Raw genomic sequence first — 6000 nt, 5'->3', positions numbered from 1 at the left:
AAAGAACTGTTTTCTCCTGAAATGCTCTTTTCCCCACATTATATGGACAAAAAAAAAAGCCAATTGGTTCTTTGAAAAACATCTGTAAAATATTTCGTGTTCTGTGACCTGAGTGCCTCTGTTAGGAATTATTAGGAAAGGAATTAAAAATAAAATGCTCAATATTATAACGCTCCTGTATAGCTGTATACAGCCAGTGTGGTATTGAGAACCAGCATAAAATAGAGAGCCAGTGTGGTATAGTGGTTAAGCTATCAGACTAGGACCTGCAGAACCCAAGTTCAAATCCCCATTAATTCCTTGACCGTTTGTTGGGTGACCTTGGGCTAGTCACACATTCTCAGTCCTGACCCTCACTAGTGTTTCGATGGGAGAGCTTCAAGGAATACCAGGGTTATGATATGGAGTCAGGCAATGGTAAACCACCTCTGAATGCTTCTTGCACTGAAAACTCCATGGGGTCGCCATAAGTCAGCCATAAGTCAGCTGTGACTTGATGGGGAAAAAATAAAAATCTATGATGTGGCTTCATTTGGAGCTCTGTGTGCTATTTGGGTCACTTGCTGTATTTCAAAAAGGACATTACAAAGTTGGAAAAAATACACAAGAGGGTAACCAAGATGATTAGGGGGTTAGAACACCTTTGCTATGAGGAAAGGCATAAGTATCTTTTCAGTTTAGGTGACTAAGAAAGGACATTATATAGGGTTGTGTAATTATGCACAGGGTAGAGAGAGTTGACAAAGGTAACTTTCCCCCTCTCCTCAAATACTAGAACTCGAAGGCATCCAGTGAAACTGATGGGCAATAGATTCAAGATGGACAAAAGGAAACACTTCTTTACACTGAGAGTGATTAAAATGTAGAATTAGCTGTCAGAGGATATAATGATGTAGGCATGGATAGCTTTAAAGAGGATTAGACAGAGTCATGGAAGTTAGGTCCATTAGTGGCTACTAGCCATGATGACTAAAGGGAATCTCAATGTTCAGAGGCAGTCACCCTCCAAATCCCAGTGCCATTAATTACATCAGGGGAAGGCCTCGGCCTCTCTATGCCTGTTGTTGGCCCACAAAGTAACTACTTCACTCCTGTGTGAGAACCGATGCTGGACTAGAAAGCCACTGGTCTGATCCCACAGAGCTGTTTTTATGTTACATCCTTATTGTGTGGTTTCTGGATGTGAGCTCCCAAAGGCACCTGGTGGGCCACTGCGAGTAGCAGAGTGCTGGACTAGATGGACTCTGGTCTGATCCAGATGGCTTGTTCTTATGCTCTTATGTTCTTATGATGATAACCTAAATATAAGAACTCTGCTTCATTTTGCAATACAATATTTTGTTTTTCTCTGTTTAAATATGCCATTGCATGTGATACATTTTGAAACGTGTTAGAAAAGCATTTGCTGCTGAAATTTACTTCATAGTGCTATATTTCTTGGTTAGATATTCAAATATCAATAAGCTCTTTGGAGGGATAGTGAAGGAGGTGGACTGTATCCACAGTGCAGTCCTAAGAGTTAGTTACACCCAAATACGCCCATTGACTTAAATGAATTTAGAAAGGTGCTGTTTTGCTTCAGATTCACAACCAGTCCTAGTCACTGGAATTTTACCAGTTGATTGGCACAAGTCAGTGTAACAAGCAAAGTCTAGCAGCTTAACTCTAGTTGGTGAGTCAGGCATGGGAGTCAAACATGCAGTGGCTATTTGTGGGAGCAACTCCCCAAAGAATGAGGATATGCAATAGAAATGTTTCCTTTGGTGTGCCTGCTCAGGGTGTGCCTAGACATTCCTGTAAAGAAGGATGATGATCCCTGTCCCATTTGCTGCTAGTCCTCAGGAACAAACAGGATCAGAAGAGGAAACAGAGGTGAGATGTAAAACAAGTGCTTCTTTTTGATCCTAGGAGAAAATTAGCAACCTTTGTTTGGATTAATATTTGATTTTTGGTTGAATGTTGAAGATGAGAAATACTGCACTGTGACTCTACATGCAGTTTTCCAGTGTCTGGTACAAAATAAAGAAATCATGGAACTGATACAGACTGAAGAAAAGCTGCACCCATTACTAATCTGAATTTTTATACTGCTGTCTGTATTTCTTTTTCCTAGTAGCCCTGAAATGATTTGTCATTGTTTGTCATTGAGATACATGACTCATCACTCTTGTTTTACCACTCTCATTATTTTCTTTTAGCATGAATCAGTGACCTGTTTTTAATTCACACCTTCAAATGAGTCCTTGGGCAACAATCTTTACAGATAGCCAGGAGTAGTGAAATAAATTTTAAAAACCCTTTCTTCAGCTTATAATATAAATATAACCAGAAAGATCTGCCATTTCATATTTGTTTGATTTTTTTCAAATGAGGCATTTTTCAAATGAGGATTTCATCAGATGACGAAGAAGAGTAGAAGAAGTGTTTGGGTTTATAGCCCACCTTTCTCTCCCATAAGGAGACTCAAGGCAGTTTACAAACTCATTTCCCTTTCTGTCTTCACCGGTGGAGATACAGTCTCTCAATGCTTAGAGCAGACTGCTTATTAATGTTGCAAGAGACTGGTAAGGAATCTTTAGTACCAGTGTATACGAAGATCAGCTCTTAGAAGAAAATCCACAGAGAGTAATATAACGCAAATTTGACAAACTATATTTGTAGGGATAAGGTTTTCACAAGTGTTTGATTCAATTCAGCCCCATCTCTGCAACGCTAGCAGCACCCTTTAAGCTGGCACGCGGGCAGGGTTACCTGTGAGTAAACACCCCCCTGCTATGCCAGGTCAGTATGGTAACATCACAACAGACAGACACTTTGTGAGATAGGTGTGGTTGAGAGAGCTCTGAATTAACTGTTACTAGCCCAAGGTCATCCAGCAGAAATGTAGGTGTGGTGAAACAAATCTGGTTCACCAGATAAGACTTTGCTGCTCATGTAGAGGAGTGGGGAATCCCCCAGTCCTCCAGATTAGAGTCCACCTGCTGTTAACCACTACATCATATTGGTGTAGTGCATCCATAATATTCTGAATTCACAATGCAGAACTAAAGATTCTAAACAAAAATGTAAAGATGTTCTGCATACTATAACATGGTAAGTAAAGCCAGTATCCAGTTACATCTAAGCAATCCTCTCTCTTATTTAATGTATAAAAATATTCTGTGAGGATTGTGGTGAATCACTGCTTAACAATCTGAATAACTTTTTTTGCACAGACCTCATGTTTAATGGATCAAGGCATTTTAGCTCTTAATATCTGGCTCAGAGGACTTTTCCACACTAAATCTTCTAGAGTTCCTGCTACTCTTGGTTCACATTGACCTTTCCTGCTTTATTCCAGAATACAATAGGTATTCATAAAGCAGAGAGTAGTGACTTTCTTGACCTTACCACTATTAAATATTTGATTTTCAGCATCAGAAGTGTTGATAGTTGGATGACTGAGATTAATGACTGCCTTCTAACAGGTTTACATCATATTGTTATGAATTTGCTGGCAGCAAGGAATATCACTACAAATTTTCCCAAGAGGGTGAGATACTCAAATCTTATGACAAAAGAATGCTTAATGATTGTAGGGGTGAGCCCGCGAACCCTGCAGAACTGTAGAAGGAGCGCTAGGCATGCCGGTGCCGGCTACGGCCTTCCGGGTGCACACGCTCCCCAAACCCCCGCTCCCCCATGAGTCACGGGTCATGAACTGCCTGACTCGCGGTCACCAGGTGTCCCACACAAAGGGACACAAAGGCTCCTGCCCTCAGGTGAAGATTAGGCCCAGACATGGATGCTTCCTCCCGCACATAGCAGCCCGATGAGATCATGCTTCACATGATGACCTCCCACTCTCCCACTCTCCCGACCTCCCGACCTCCCGCCTGCCCGACCCCTTTTACACGCCCCCATTGAAACCCTAATAAAAGGTGTGAGGGGCGAGCGCACGGCAGAGTTGCCAGGATCACGGGATCCCGCGCTTCCTGCTTGCTGGCTCTCTCCACCAGATGAAATCTCCACGTGTCGTCTCTTCCCTGGGACCTCGTGGGTACGACTACAAGCGATCTTTCATTGAGAGAGATTTCTTCAATAATTGCCACGAGAAGGCGTCCAACTAGCTCTCCAATGACCCATCAGAGCTTAGAGAATGTGTTACTCCATTAGCTGAGGGGAACAGGAAGTATATTAGAAAAAGATCCCCAGCTGTGGACTCTTTTGGAAGTCTGAAAAAGTGTAGTGGTGCTATCACAAAATGGATGCTATGAGGGGCAGGACCAGCTCTTTGCTCTAGGAAAAGAGTTGCTATTCTGTTTCAGTTTCCAACAGCATCGACACAGGACAGTCTAGACATTGTGCATCTGTGGTTAAGCTAGGGGTACCCAGCTGCCTGGGATGAGATCAGTGCTGTTCTCATCACACAGCGAAGTAGGGAGAAAATCAAAGCTCCTTTTCTCTGCTCCATTCATGACCCTTTGCATTTTATCCCATTGACTCAAGAAGGTGCCAAGCAAGATGTCAGAGGACATTGTGACACCCATGTTGGATGGCGAACCACATGCACAAAACAGATACTGCCATACTTGTAGTTCTTGCTTTGGTCCAACTGCTGGGGCACCATGCTCAGCTGCTGACTGGCACTATTACTGGTAGTGTGACATGGCTAAAGATTCACAGACCTGGCAGAGAAGCATTTGCAGTCGCATCAGGGCTGAAAGCTTTACCTGATTAATCCACCAAGTAAAGCAGTTTAAGCTTGCAAGTGTAATTAGGAACATTAAGCCTTCTCCCTTTCTTGACAAACAAGGGTCTTGCCACATTGTTTCACACAATAAATGAGCTGTTGTTATTCATATGTTGCTCTGGATCAGTATTCATTCCTTCACCCCAGCCCATTTGTAAAATAAAATAAAATGAAGGATAGCCACTGTCATACCAAAAAAGATTAGACACTGTGTGGCTGACTTTGAACTAGCCGGGAGGTGGTGGCCCAGAGGACAATAAACTAGGAAGTCCCCAGTCTGAGGCCCTTTACATACAACCAAAATAAAATGTTTTAAGCCTGCATATAACTAGTTTCCTCTGAGGAATTCTGCATAGTTTTTACCCCCCAAAGTCTGATTCTCAGCCTGAAAATGTTTTAAATGCATCCTCAATTTTAGCTATTATTTTGCTGAAAACACTTTCAAAATGTTTTGCCTTGTGCAATTGTTACCGTTAAGCCATTTCCCATGCAGTCCCTAGACTTCCTCCTTGGTGCCATTTTCTGAGTTTGCTCTGTCATCTCGGCTGTTTGTTTTTGCCAGTTCATTTTTTTAATTTTCGGAGGGTAAAATCTTTTAAACTTTGAGTGGACAAACTATGGAGAATTGCAGCATGAGGCACTAAAGCACTGAAGCATCAATTACACAGAGAATAAAAAAACAACACAAAATGGTGGTCAGGAATTGTTTTGAGATGGTGAGTGCCACCTCTCTCCCTCCCTCTCCCTCCGCTAGGGTAGGTGGGCGCTGTCCAGATGCCGGACCCCCTCCCCTTCCCCCTCCCTCCGCTAGGGTGGGTGGGCTATGTCCAGATGCTGGACCCCTCCCCCTGCCTTGCATGGCTTTTTATATAGTATACTGAAGTATCTAGTATACTAAATGTCTGCCTTGACCCCTCTATCCGTCTGATTCTCTAGTCAAGTTTCCCTCTGAAGTTAAGAGGCAGTGCAAAGTCTTTCACTTCCAACAGGTCTCCCATTCAAATACTAACCTGGGCTGAGCCTATTTAGATTCCAAGATCTGGTGAGACTGAACTAGCCTGAGCCACCCAGGTCAGAGCTATCATTTACCACCTCCTAACCCGTCAAACTGGAGATACAGAAGATTGAACATAGGACCTTCTGCATGGGAGCCCTACCATTGTCATGGCCCCTCCCCAAATGAAAGCCTATGGCATTTTTAAATTTAATTTTGTTTTTATTTCATTAAATTTAATATCCTGCCCTTTCCCAGCCAGGGTCAGGGTTGT

Source organism: Sphaerodactylus townsendi, linkage group LG02, assembly GCF_021028975.2.
Source record: "Sphaerodactylus townsendi isolate TG3544 linkage group LG02, MPM_Stown_v2.3, whole genome shotgun sequence".
NCBI lineage: Eukaryota > Metazoa > Chordata > Lepidosauria > Squamata > Sphaerodactylidae > Sphaerodactylus > Sphaerodactylus townsendi.
Note: the sequence above shows the minus strand (reverse complement) of the source record.